This window comes from Cervus canadensis, chromosome 1, assembly GCF_019320065.1.
Source record: "Cervus canadensis isolate Bull #8, Minnesota chromosome 1, ASM1932006v1, whole genome shotgun sequence".
NCBI classification, from domain to species: domain Eukaryota; kingdom Metazoa; phylum Chordata; class Mammalia; order Artiodactyla; family Cervidae; genus Cervus; species Cervus canadensis.
Genome location: NC_057386.1, coordinates 24070953 through 24085304, shown reverse-complemented (window position 1 = coordinate 24085304; position 14352 = coordinate 24070953). Strand labels below are relative to the sequence as shown.

Below are 14352 nucleotides of genomic sequence, written 5' to 3'. Positions count from 1 at the left end.
GAATAATATTTGGATAGAAAAGAGGAATATGGGACAAAGTAGATCCCAACCCATTTGGCAAAAGGAGGAAGAGAGCATCTGCAAATACCTGCAAATCCCAGGATGGATGCAAGGACTGTCCATGCCACAAGCCCCCGATTGCTTCAGGATAGGGTGTGACTCAGGGCGGAGCCAGGTCAGCTCAACCAGCTCCCACTGGCCTGCCCCCATTCCAGAGTCTCCTGAAGCAGCATCTTCAGGGATGGCAGGGACTGAGGAGGCAGAGGCCCAGCCACAGGCATTAGGAGGGATCCAAAGGGTCTCCCTTGACACTTACAGACCAAGATCTTGGCTGTATCTATTGCTCACCAGTTGTGTAACTTTGAGTAAATCCTTTAACTTCTCAGAGCCTCAATCTAAACACCTCTGAATTGGGAAACGTAGCTATAGCCATCCTTTGCTGTTATTGTCTAGTCACTAAGTTGAGTCTGACTCTTTACAACCCGACTGTAGCCTGTAGTCAGGCTCCTCTGTCCATGAGATTTCCCAGGCAAGAATACTGGAGTGGGTTGCCATGCCCTTCTCCAGGGGATCTTCCCAATCTAGGGATCGAAACCACATCTCCTGCATTGGCAGGCCAATTCTTTACCACTGAGCCACCAGGGAAACCCCAATACCTGCCCTACCTATTGAGAAAATCCTTGAGAGTAAATGTGAAAGAACTTTGAAAATCATTTCTGATTTTGCACAGTACAAAGAAAATGCTAGACCTAAAGCCTCAACATTAAGTGGTGCGACCAGCCCAGTCTACCAGTCACTCTCCCCATGGAGAAGCCATAGGTGGCTCTCCAGAAAGAGGAGACTCAATGTAATTCCCGTGTCTCCTGCACTGAGCTCCTTTGAACACAGTTTTGCCTCGCTAGGGCTTCCCTGGTAGCTCAGTTGGTAAAGAATCCGCCTGCAATGCAGGAGACCTCGGTTCAATTCCTGGGTCAGGAAGATCCCTGGAGAAAGGATAGGCTACCCACCCCAGTATTCTTGGGCTTCCCTGGTGGCTCAGCTGGTAAAGAATCCACCTGCAATGCAGGAGACCTGGGTTCGATCCCTGGGTTGGGAAGATCCCCTGGAGGAGGGAAAGACTACCCACACCACCAGGATTCTGGCCTGGAGAATTCCATGGACTATATAGTCCATGGCGTCACAAAGAGTCTGACACAACTGAGCGACTTTCGCTCTCACCTCACTAGGGTGGGCCAAGCCCTCCCCGGAGGGGCGCCCACCGCCCACCGCCTTCTCTCTCTTGCTCTCAGCACTTACTGGCCAGATCACACCCTCCCCCAGGAATGCAGAGGGAAGGAATGGGAGGTCGGAGCTGCAGTCAACTGTGGGGGAGGGGTGCAAGAGCCAGGAATGAGAGGTTCAAAGACATAGGGGTGACGCCCCAGATGTAGGCCTGCCAAGCACATGCTCAGTGACAGAGAAGTGGAAACCCAGGGGAGAAGGTGGCTCCACCAGCATGGAAGGTGTGTACCCCACTTCTCATCAGGCTGCACCTCTGCTCCCACCAAGGTGTGGGGGCAGGGGACACACACACAAATACACACATACACACTCCAGGCGGGAGAGGCTTCCATGGTGAGGGCACCGCCCCTGGGCTCAGAGGTGTGTTGGTGCCAGCCGGGTGGGCTGGCATGAGGTGGGGAGAGGGCGGCGCGGGCAGCTAATCCCTCCAGCGTCTCCCAGACGCCCACAGAGACCAGGGTGAGCTCTTTGTCTGAGTGCAGAGACGACAGAGGGGCGGCGGGCAGGCGGGCAGGCTCCTCTTTCTCTCTCCTGCCTCCCGCCCCAGGGCAGGTAGAAGCCTGCCGTCTGTGGGGATGGTCGGAGGGAGCGGGGGTGAGAGGATTAGGAGAGAGACAGGCGCTTATGACTTGTAGGGTTCCCTCCCTCCGGCCCAGAGGGCCTGTGGCTTTGGGGTAGGGGTCCCCAGAAGGGCAGTGGGCCATGACCTGCAGTGGGAGCAGGACTCATGTGGAGTGGGAAGCTGGCAGCCCTGCTACATTCACATACCCAGTCACACCCAGAATGACAACCTACACACACACACACACACACACACACACACACAGCCTGAGTCCCAAACTCTGCATCCACACATGTGTTTACTCCCAGGCTCACAAGCACAGAGACCAACATCCAGGGGGATAATTACACAACCCCACAGGATCAAAGTTGGACAGTTTAAAACAGCCCTCATCTACCACCATCCTCATAGGCTGCCCCCCAGAAACATCACGACGGGGTCACATGTTGTCCTAGTCACTTACAGCGGAGCAATGCCATAGCCACTGGTGTGTCATCTCACACCCAGGCGCCACCAGATCCCAGCAACACAGTCACCCACACCACACGGGTCCCAGCCCACCAGCCCCATCACACAGAGGGTGCCCACCGCCTAAAGCCCGTGGCAGTGAGTCAAACACATGCACCCCTTCCGCACACCCAAAACCCTCACCCCCAGCACCACTTGGCACCATGTAGTTGCCTCTCCGTGGGCCTGTTTCTCTCTTACACAGATATACCTGCCCCCACAACCCTCCACCTTCTCCAAAATATCAGTGCCCAAACATGTCAGCCTCCTCAGAGAGAATGGAAGGGCCACCCTCTCCTGTCCCTGCAATTCTACCCCCTGAACACCTCTGCTGCTTAATTTTAAGTACAGGCCCCTGGACTCCCAGGCCCGGCTAACCCCATGCCACAGACACATGAGGCCTTAGCTGGACCCAGGCTCACGGAGGCAGGCAGCTGGTCTACCTCCAGGCCGGCCCTCCAATGCTTGCTGTTGTTTTGTTTCTAAGCCGTGTCCGATTCTTTGCGACTCCATAGACTGTAGCCCACGTCTCCAGAGCCTGCAAACCTAAACACATCCTGAGAGTGGCATTCAGAACTGAGAGGCCCTGACTGGCACTAACACTGCCCCCGCCAGCCACAGAGATGCACAGGGTCACATGTACCCCTTCTCCTCCCTGACCCCGCTCCCTGCCCGAAGCCTGTCTGCCCTGCAGCCCAGGAGCCCAGTGTTGGCAAGCTGAGTCCCGCTGTGGCCAGCGCCTCCAAGGATGAAAGACCTCTGGCTCCTCCAGAAACCAGGGCTAAATATACCCCTCGCCAGCTTTCTTGTGCCTAACTGGAACCAGCTGGGCAAGACCCACCCTTCCGCCTGCAGGACAGGCCATGGGCCATCAGAGCTGGGACCGGTAGATCGACAGGCCATTTCCTGGGAGTCGTGCCTGACAGAGAGAGCACTGGGATCCGAGGAAGTGGATGAAGCACCCTTCCCCAACCCCCATCCTTCCACAGGATGCTCCCTGAGCCCGGCACACAAAAAACGGGCTCCTTTCAAGCCTCAGGCTTTCTATTTGTAAAATAAGGATAATTCATCACTGACCGCGTAGTGTTGTTGTACACAATAAATGAATTCATACAGGTAAAGTGCTGGATCAGTGCCTGGTACACAGTAAGCGCCCAGTAAACTATTATACACACTCTGGGCTCCCCTGTGGGACAGGCCCAGGGCTAACAGCCTCGAGTCAGCAGGGCTGCAGGGAGGGGGCAGAAGGATGGACCCGGGGGGTGGGGGGGGACAGATCAGTGAGGGGCACCGGGGAGGGGTCAGATGAGCCAAGGACACGCCCCCACTGAGCCCTGCTTCAGGTCTGGCCACGTCCCCACTTCCCTCCCCCTGCCAGGACTCCGCCCCGGGCTGTGGTCTGTGCTGTGGCTGCAGCTCCCACGCCACGGCCCAGTTTAGCGGCTCCAGCCCGCGGCCCCAGGACAGCCCACTCTCTGGCCCAGTCCAGAGGCCTGAAATAGGAAGGAAGAAGGGCCTAAAAATAGCCCTAATTACAGAGGGGCCCAACGGGGTGGGGGGCGGCGGCTCCTCTCTGGCTCCTGGGCACTGCCACAGCCGGCCCCGGATCCTGCTCCGGCCCCGGGGAAGGGACCCCACCCTGGGCCTCCTGTCCCCAGCCCACAACAGGCCTCCCAGTGGGTCAGGGGGGTGAGGGGTGGGGTGGGGGGATGGGCCAGTAGGGGAGCTGAGCCCAAGTTAGGGACAGTGCTGTCCCCTCCCCTGACTCCAGGGCTGTGACTGCCCACCCCTGCTGCTCCTCATTCATGAGGATCACTCAGCAGCTGCCAGGGTGCTGCCTTCACAGCCTACCTTTCCCTCGTCCTGACCCCTGCCCTCTCCAGGAGGCCTGCCTTGAATACCCTCACCTGGCCCTGGCTCCATAGCAGGAGAGGTTCCCAGAAAGCTGCCTCTCCGTGTCCCCCTTTCGATTGGCTCCTGGGGTAAGGTTGTGTTTCCCACCATCCTGGGGGCTCCCCGAAGGCAGAGAGGGGCTGCCTCTTCTGCATTTCAGCCTTACGAGAAGAGACAGAGCATGAACATACATAGAGAGGCCAAAGGGAAAAGGAGAAACTAGTTCGTGTAAAGATGCCTAAACTCTGAGACGACCAAGAGACTAAAATAATAGCGGGCACTTCCCTGGTGAAGTTCTGCGTCAGGTTTGAAAGAGACACCAAAGAGACAGTGGAGGGGCCTCAGCATGGAAGAGAGTGCTCAAGGGCCCAGCTGCTCTTGGTGACCCCTGCCGAACTGCTGCCAGCCCAGGAACCCCAAGGTTTGGGAAACTGCAAAGCTGAGGTTCAAGCTCCCTTGCGCTACACACTTGCCGTCTCACCCTGGGTGACTGACTTCATTCCTTTGGGTTTCATTCTCTTTGTGTATACAGTGCACACTACCCAGGAGGTCACGGGTTTGAGGCGGAAACCCTGTGATGTGTGCGAATACCCTTTGTGAGATAGGTGTTACCCTAAGGGGCATTAGAGCCTCTCCAAGGAGCTCCTGGCCCCTACCCTGGCCCTGCCCATATTTTGCTGCATCTGTTTTCCTCCATGTTTAAAGTCTCAGGAAGGTGTTGGGCAAGGTGTGGATGTTGCGAAGGGTTAAGGGTGGTTAATCACCCTGGGCTAGGGACATGGAACAGGGTGTACCCTCATCTAGGATGGGACACATGGTACGCTGGTGCCATCTGGTGGCTACAGATAGCAATGCTAGTTACTGGGTTAAGAGAAGAGGAAAGTTAAGGAAAGCAGGAAAGTGGGTGTAAAAGAAAGGAGGGAGACAGAGGCGGGCACGAGGGAGAGAGGGGAGGAGGGAGCAAATGCAAAGAGGGAGACAAGCCAGGGGCCCACAGCAAAAGGGGAGATGCCCAGGACTGGGCCTGTTGGATGTTGCCACAGGCCTGGGCAGCCGAGAACAGCAGCCCAGGAAGATCTGCAGCCTCTCAGAGGCTCCCAGAGGCCATGCGGCTCCAACCCCAGCATGAGTTTGAGCCATGAGGCCTGATGGTCAGGAGGCTGAGATCCAGCAGGTCAAACCAGGTGTTATTCCACAGGGACCCCTAGTTCTACGGCCACTCCCATGGGCCTTCAGCTTGACCCCCAGACACCAGCGATGGAGTGAAATGGTCCCTGGAAAAGGTTGGCCACAGCTCCCCCGAGGACGCGTGTAAAGGTAAACACGCTTTTGTACATGTCGCCCACATGTAAGCGCCCAGCACACACCCTACAGGCCCCATGGACACCCATGACACGCACCTGTGTTACGCAGATGGCTTGGGCCGGGTGGAATGCTTGGAGGCCCCCACCTTACCCTCTCCCCTGCTTCCTCTCAGGGGCGGGAGGCAGAGGGCAAACTTGTTTACCACTTCTGCTCTGGGCAGTGGTGATGAGCTCAGACTGGCCCATTGCCCTCCACGGGCAGGGCCAGGCCTGAGTCATGGGGGTCAGATGACTGCAGAGGCTAAATGGGTCCCATCCTGCAGCCCCCAGGAGCTGCTGACAACCCCGCCCTTTCGCTGATGGTGGGCTGCCCTTCCAAAGCAATCAGGATGGGGTGGGGAGGGGGATTCCCAGGCTCAGGCCCCAACCGGCCCCTCCCCTAACCAGAGGACAACAGGGCAGATGACCCCCTCGATCTATGCCCAGCCAGGCCTGGTCCCCTGAACACGCGTCCAGGAGCAGCACCTCCCTCTGGGACATCCTGGTTCAGACCAACGCCCTCCCAGAATGCCAAGCACTCCTTCAGTCATGTGCAAGTCCCCAAACACATCTCAGAAATAAATGGAATGATGCAAAAACGGTTGTGCTGGAGATTATGATACTTCTCCCTGGGTCGCAGTCTGCCACACTCTGAAATGAGAAGAGGGATCAGTGTCGTCCAGGGGCAGTTCCCAACTGACACCTGCCTTGACCTGCAGTATGTCTTTGGGGGGCTGCAGCTGAGGGAAGCTGAGAGAAAGTCCTCAGCTCTGTTCCCCCCACAGATCCGCAGGCCTTAGGATTATCTGCCAACAGGAAGACCACAGCCTGGCCCCCTTTGACAGCAGAGTAACCAAGGTCAGCACCAGGTACCCACCTTCATGATGTATTTTTGCCTTGTAAAAATCCTTTCTAGTATTGTGGGTATTTGATTTCCACTGAAAATAAATTCCTAATGATTTTTAACCCCTCTCTATTTTTTGGAGTTCCACCAAAACTACAGTTTTCATGAGATCCCTCCCAAAGGTCCCAGCTCACAGGAGATGCACTCCACTATTGACCCAGAACATTCCCCCAGGGGCAGAGGTGGTCTTCCACTGCTGCTGGGATTGACCTCACATCCCCAAGGACCACTAGCCCCCTTAGTCAAGACCAGAGTCCTTTACTCCCTCCCCTCCCAGCTCGCCACGCTACCCTCCACTGGTGTGGCACAGACAAGGACACAAAGCCAGGTTCCATCCAGGTCATGTCACTAGACTCACCAGGTGGCCTCAGAAAGGCCAGTCCCTCATCATGGGTATTACTGGCCCCACCAGTACAAGGAAGGAATTGGAAAAGATGACCCCAGAGGTCTCTCTGAACCCTGAACTCTAGGGTTTTATAATTCACCAACAGAGGCATCTGTTTTTATTACAAGACTGAAATGAGAACTAAGGAAAGAATAAGTGTGAGGGCTCCCTGCCCCCCAGCCCCAAGCCGGCACTGACTCTTTCCCATTGCTCCTTTGGCACTGCCCACTTCCTCCCGGCCACCCTCTGGCTTCACTGATCCTCACACTCCTCCCACCGCCACCCTGCCCCCGGCGGCCTCCTGCTTCAAGCCCTGACAGTGTCCTGGCCCTCCCCCATCCGCTCCTCTGATCTCCAACCCTGGCAGCCCCTCTCCCCATCTTGGCACAGCATCTTTCAGCTTGCTGTCTGCCAAGCCTGGGCATCGCCCACTCTCCATGCCTAGGCCCCAGAGTTTGGCTTTTGCCTCCCCAAGCCTTCAAGCCTCAACACTATCCTCGCCCACCCGCCCCCCTGGGTGCCAGAGACTTGCTGATTCCTGCCAAAGTAGGCATGGTCATCCCCCCGCCTCAGGGCCAAACTACGGCTCCAGCAGCACTGACTGGTCCAGCCACTGTCACCCCTTGGGTCCTCAGATGAATCCCTCCCAGGGTGATGACTGCATTTATTCTTTGGTAAGAAACAAGGACAGCTTCACTGTAGCAGCAGCAGCAACAGCAAAGACTGTCAGCACCCCTCACGGGTCCCAGCGCGGCGGGTCCAGACCACAGGAAGTCCCCAGGTGGACCACTGGCTGACGATGGGCTTTCAGGACCCTCTTGTCAGGACTCTTAACAGGAAACTGAAAGCAGACCCTGTGCCTGTGGGCTCAAAACACTGGTGGGAGCTTGCCTACCCCAGGTCAGCCTGATTTCTGCCCCCAACTTTGTCACTGTATAACTTTCTCCACATTTCCAGCCTGGATGGGAATGGCATTTGGGGGAGAATGGATCCATGTATATGTACGACTGAGTCCCTTCACTGTTGACCTGAAACGGTCACAACATTGTTAACTGGCTACACCCCAAAACAAAATAAAAAGTTCAGAAGAAAAAAAAAAAACTTTCTCCACATTTCATACTGTTAACCTTTCCTTTTTTCTTTTTTTAACTTTATTTTCCCCGTTTTTCTTATCATTCCTCTTTTTTTCAAAATGTTTTGATTATATCAGGCACATAAAGACGTATAGATAATATCACAGCAAATTTCGATGCTCACTACCTAGTGTGGTTTTGGGGGGCCTGTTTTGTCTTTTTGGTCACATGGCTGTGGGATCTCAGTTTCCTGACCAGGGACTAAACCCAGGCCCTTGGCAGTGAGAGCATGGAGTTCTAACCACTGGACTGCCAGGCAATTCCCTCACTACCTGATTTAAGAGAGGAATCATTACAAAGAAAATTGAAGCCACTTGTGTTCCCTCCCTCCTCCTCCTCCCCATGTATAAGTTCACTACATGTGTATGTCCATTTATAATATGGAAATATGTTTTTCATGCTTTTAAATTCTACGTAGATGGACCTATAGTTTAGGTATCCTGATATAACTTGGCTTTTTTAGCCCAACACTTTATGAGTTTTATCCACGTTGATACACCACTCTAATTTATTCATTTTTATTGCTGTGTAGTATTCTACTGCCACAATGGACTTATCTGTTTTCCTGTTAAAGGACATTTAGATTATTTCTCATCTTGTTTTAAATTGTAAAGGTAATAAGTGCACATATTCTCACTGTAAAATATTCAAATCATATAGGATACTGAATAAATAATGGAAACCTCCCTTTACCTACTTCTCCATCTCAAAATTTACCACCACGATCACCTATGTGTATTCTACCAGCCCTTTTTCTTTTTTTTTTTTTTTACCTTTATTTTGGGTCTCTTTTTTTTTTTTTTTCATTTATTTTTATTAGTTGGAGGCTAATTACTTTACAGTATTGTAGTGGGTTTTGTCATACATTGACATGAATCAGCCATGGAGTTACATGTATTCCGCATCCCGATCCCCCTCCCACCTCCCTCTCCACCCGATTCCTCTGGGTCTTCCCAGCGCACCAGGCCCGAGCATTTGTCTCATGCATCCAACCTGAGCTCTACCAGCCCTTTTTCTAGTCATTAACATATGCATGTTTGAGGTGAGGAGGATTTGGGAACCTATGAAGGGAAAAAAAAAACACAATCCCACATAACTCCTTTGTTCTAAAACCTTCAGTGACTCCATTGTCTGCTGGACAAAAGCCACACTCCCCAGCCTGGCATTCAGGGCCTCATCTCTTGGTTCCCCAGTCCCCAGGCAGCCTGGACAGGGTCTCACTGAACTCAGCATTCCTCTGAGAGCCCACGTGTTCCAGACTTCGGTCAGGGAGAGCAGGACTGGGGTCAATCTTGAGTCTCATGCTCCACCCGCACCAGCCAAGTTAGCCCACTCATGGGTGCCATTTCCATCTCTGAGTGGCTGGCTCCAGTCCTCCTGACTTGAGAAACAAACTGTTCTGCAGACAGCAGGGTCTGGAGGCTCCACTTGGTAGACAAAGGATGGTGCATTATAATTATACTTTCACTTAGCAGTTCACTTTTCTGCCACACTTGCTAACTAAGATCCAGGAAGAAAATGCCAATTGGATTCATGAGCTTCGCCTCTCCCACTAATGGGGTCAGGCTCTGGCGGCCTTTATTGCACAGAGGCTCCGGGAGACGCAAACACACAGGCGAGACTTCACCACCACATCTGAGGCAAGGGCTGCGCAGAACCCACATTCCCTAATGTGGGGGATCCACACGCCTCCCTCAGCACCCAGGCCTGAAGCTTCTGAACCCCGACTTTAAGGCTGGGCACACTGAACCTTGTCAGAGAGACCTGGCCACAGGGAGTTCCAAGTCTGAGAGAGACCCAGTTCCTGTCCTTCGGAAACTCTCAACATGACAACAAAATATCAGGGAATGCCGAAAATGACTTTCTTTAATCTGACTTTCCTGTAAAATAGGGATGAGTGTTATTGTTTAACTATAGTATTAATGGCAATCATAGTAGCTACCATTTACTAAGGCCTACAATGTGCCTGATGCTGCATGAAATTCTTTTATGCGCTATCTCATTTAAAAATTTTACCAACCTTAAGAAGTAAGTATGTTATTATTCCTATTTTATGGTGAAGGTCAGAAAGGTTAGTCTGAGTTCACACACTGTTAAGTGATGGGGTCAGAATTCAAACCCGGAATCATCTTCTTAGACGCTACACTTTGCTTCTACTCTTTTTTTTTTTTCTAATAAAAGTATTTTTTCTTTAATTAATTTGCTTCTCTTGACTTCTATCCTTCTTGTGGATAAACACCCCCCACCCCCAGCCACTGTGCACATTTGTCTTTCCTCATAGAATCTAATTTCGAAAAAGATGTGGGTAGGTTGGGGGCCAGGGACCTGGGGAGAAAGGTGATGGAGGAGGAAGGGAGATGGAGTGAGAAGTCCCAGGGCCATAGGCCTGGGCCAAGAAGCACCTTTGGTGGTGGGCGAGGGGTCTGATGAAAATGGCAGGGACAGGGACTGTTTTCAATCATTCTCAGGATCCAGGAATTTCTGGTACTGGGCCACCTATACCTTCAGGCCCTCTCAGAAATCCTTGGGATATTACTGACAGGCTACAAATGCCAAAGGCAAGGCAGGTTTGGGCCAAATTGTCTGCCATGCCCACACAACCTGTGGGCACAGAGGGTTATGGCTTCATTTGCTCCATCTATAATCCATGTGTAGAGACCCACTTTTCCAACCCAAAGTGTTGTGGCTAGGTCAAGTGTCTGAAGTGTGCGTGCATGTGTTAGGCCTCTTTGGGGCCGCATGGACTATAGCCCGCCAGGCTCCTCCATCCACAGAATTTTTCAGGCAAGAATACTGGAGCGGGTTGCCATTTCCTACTCCAGGGGACCTTCCTGACCCAGGGATGGAACCGCGTCTCCTGCATCTCCTGCATTGGTAGGCGGATTCTGAAGTGTACGCATACTGTAACCACACTGTAAATGTGGGTAAAGAGGGCCCAGGATTCTTATTCTATCCCCCAGATACCACTGCCATGGCACTTTCCACACTGTTTAAAATGTTAAAATGCTTGTCTGGTTTTTCAGCTGTGTTGTGGGGCAACTCCCATGTTGCAAGGTCTCATCAAATCCAGAATCAATGAATGAATGCATGAATGTAATCTCAAAGATTCGCAGTAAAACTAAGCCATTGCCGTTGAAAGGGTCCAAGCATAGGGTGCAAAGACTATTGCCCCAATTCCACACCAACGGGATACATGTACCAGGAACCACCCTGCCCCCGCCATTGGAACGACCACGCTGCGCATCCCGAGGAGGCTCGCCTCCTCTGGCGGCCCAGCCTCCCTTTCTCCTCGCGTCTTTCTATCCAAGGGGCAGGCCGTGAGACTAGGACCCAGCTCTGGCCCCTTCCAGATCCGCCAACGCCGAGTTCTAGAAACGCGCGCGCGGAGGTGGGGTGGGCGAGTGGATTGGGCTTCAGAAGGAGCCTCCACATGGGGGCGCTGGAAGGGCGCGGGAAAAACTGAAGCAGGGTCTCTGTGGCGTCCTCTGAGGCTGGGGAACCCAGAGAGCCAGCGCCCCCTGTCCCTTTCCCGCTCCGGCCCGCCCCGCCCCTGCCCCGGCTTGCGTTTGCGTTCTCAGCCGCAAGGAAAGAGGCCGATCAGGCTCGGGGCTCCGCGGCTTCACAGCTGGACGGCCTCGTCCGAGGCACCCAGCCTCCCCGAGCCGGCCGGTAAAGTGGGGCCAGTCTTTCCACCTCCTTTGGACGCAGTCGGCGCTCAGGAAACGTCAGCTTCCTGCCCGCATCCCGCCCTCGGCTCGTGTTTCCCTCTCCCCAGCTGTACTCCCTCCTGCGTCCTTTCTCCTCTCGGCTCCGCAATCTTAGCCAAACCGCAGCCTTTAACAATCGTGCGCGCCCACCCGGCGCCCGGGCAGCCTCGCCGCGGCCGCGACTCACCTCGCGGCCCGACCGCCCCCGGCGCCGCCCACGCCCCAGACCCGCGCTCGGCCAGCTCCAGAGGCCTCGTCCCGGCTCAGCAGCGGCTCCCCAACCCCACGCCGGGCCACGAGGATCGGGCGAGGAGGGACCCACAAGCCAGGGAAGTGCCCGGGTGGCCGAGGGCACCGGGCGGGGCGGCGGGCTCGGCAGCCGAGCCGAGAGCGCCAGCCTGACCGCAGCCCGAGGGCAAAGCTGCAAATAGCCGCGGTTTCCAGCCGGTGCCCGGCCTCCCTCCCAGCCTTCCGGACCTTCGGGATTTTCTCTCCCTTCTTCCCGCCGCCCTCTCCTCTGCCCCGTGACCCCTGCCCCCTCCCCGCTGTGCCCCCACCACACCCTGTCAAACTGGGGCCAGGACACCAGCGCTAAGGTGCAGGGTTCCAGAGGTAGAATAATCACAAATCTTAAGTTAGGACTAACTGAGCACATACTATGTGCCAGTCACTGTGCTGAGCTCTTTAAGGGTGGGCATTCATAAAACCTTTACCACCACAGATGAGGGTTGGCTCCAATTTGCTGATGGAGACACTGAAGCTCAGAGAGAGTCCTTGGGTCCTAAGGTCACTGGGTTTCAACCTGCAGAATGGGAAGCCATCTCCCCTGTCTAGAGGGGAATGCTATTACTCTGCCTCCAGCCATGGACTGCTTGCTCTTGTGGGAAAATGGGAAGCAGCTGACTGGGGACCTGGGATGCCAGTCAACCAATAATTCTCAGTGTAACCTAGAGCAAGCCCAACCTGCTGGCTTGTGAAATCCAGTGTCAGTTTCCACATCTGTAAAGTGAAGGGACCATTCATCTCTGTAAGGAAAAACTTGTTAACAAAAGCGGAAAACCAAAGTGGATTGTAAGTTATTAAGTGCCCTGCCCATGGAAAAGTTAGCTGGGGGCTGTGTAGATTCAGACCCACAAACTAGGGTTTACTAGGTCAGAAGGGGCTGAGCTGGGGAACCAAATGCAGGGATTCTGAAGTCATCAGGGTTTGGGGGGGTTTTGTTTTCATTTTAGCAGCTCTGCGTCTTCATTGTGGTGCCTGGACTCCTTGTTACTATATGCTGGCTTCTCTAGTTGTGGCACTCACTTTTCTTGTTGCGGAGCATGGGCTCTAGACAGCAGACTCAGTAGTCATGGTGCAGGCTTAGTTGCCCCAAAGCATGTAGGATCTTAGTTGCTTGACCAGGGATCAAACCGGTGTCCCCTGCATTGGAAGTAGTCTTCTCAGCCACTGGACTACTAAACTATCAGGTTGGGATTCACCAAGGAGATTCCTGAAAGGGAGTGAAAGTAGTGTGTCCTTCCCCAAACCTCCATGCCCTTGTAACATCTCTGCCTTCACTGGCCTGGACGTGGAGTGACTGCATGTTTCTTAAGGACCCACTGTGTGCCAAGCACACATATATCACAGCCCCATTCTCGGAGCGCTCATGGCATAATAGAGCAGCGTGGCAGGGCTGTCCTCAGTCCAGCTGACCCTGTGGGAGAAATGGAGCCAGACACCTTCGTGCAGGGGGTGAAGCTTCATGCCAGGCTGTACTGCACGATGAGAGAGCGAGGACCAGGTTCTGCCTGCACTCCCCCGGTCAGCAGCCTCCTCAGCGCAGGATACAACCTGCACAACCTCTGACCACATCCTGTGCAGAGAGAGCTGCGAGAGATATGAGTGGGAGACATAGGGGAAGCCTAGGGGAGGGGTCAGTTAATTCTTGCTGGAGTCAGGAAAGAGAAAAACTCTACTGGGGGTGACCATTAAGCAGACTGTTCACAAGTGGGAGTTTACCACGTGGAAAAGGAAGTCCAGGCAGAGAAACAGCTAAGGACAGCGTGGAGGGGTGGGGAATCTTGTCCTGTATGGGAGCAGGTGGGGAAGCTGTCTGCGGGCAGGAAATGGGCAGACTGAGGGCATGGAGCACAGCCTTCTCTCCCCCCCATTGCTTGTTGGCACAAGCAAACTGAATGCAGCTTGTCTGCCAACCAGAGTTCTCCTTTCCTAGAGGCTGTGAGATGCTGTTGGGCCCGGACGGTGCCTCATTCATCTTCTGTCGCCCAGTGCCTCACCCAGCATCCATAATGTTAATGGGTATTAAATATTTACCATCATGCACTGTGCTAAGTGCTCCACATGCATTATCTAATTTCATCCTCAAACAACTTTGGAAATACATGCTATTAATAATCTCATTTTACTGATGAGGATTCTAAGTAACATGCCTAAGGTCACACAGCTATTTAGTGAGGGCCCTGGGGATGGAATTCACAGCTCTCTGACCACATGGCCCTTGTTCTATATCTGTTAGATGGACTAAGTGGAGAAGGGCCCTGAATTCCATGCTAGGGAGCTTGAACTTTACACCATGGGCAACGGGGGAGACACTGGAAGGTTGTAAGCTGGGAGAGACGGGTCAGGTTAGGGCTT

At 53.9% G+C, this 14352-nt stretch overlaps 1 long non-coding RNA gene across 5 annotated transcripts in view; it reads right to left on the bottom strand.

Annotated features, from left to right (window-relative positions):
* The window catches only part of LOC122443126, a 61842-nt gene extending 49818 nt beyond the window's left edge, over positions 1-12024 (bottom strand). For 3 of the 5 annotated variants that reach the window (XR_006269931.1, XR_006269936.1, XR_006269932.1), the window contains exon 1: positions 5644-5748. This is a non-coding gene — a long non-coding RNA (uncharacterized LOC122443126). Of the gene's footprint in view, positions 1-2793; positions 2951-5643; positions 5749-11902 lie in introns of those variants that run through there. The other 2 variants (XR_006269935.1, XR_006269934.1) reach the window with 2 other exon arrangements.
* Between the last annotated feature and the right edge of the window lie 2328 nt (positions 12025-14352).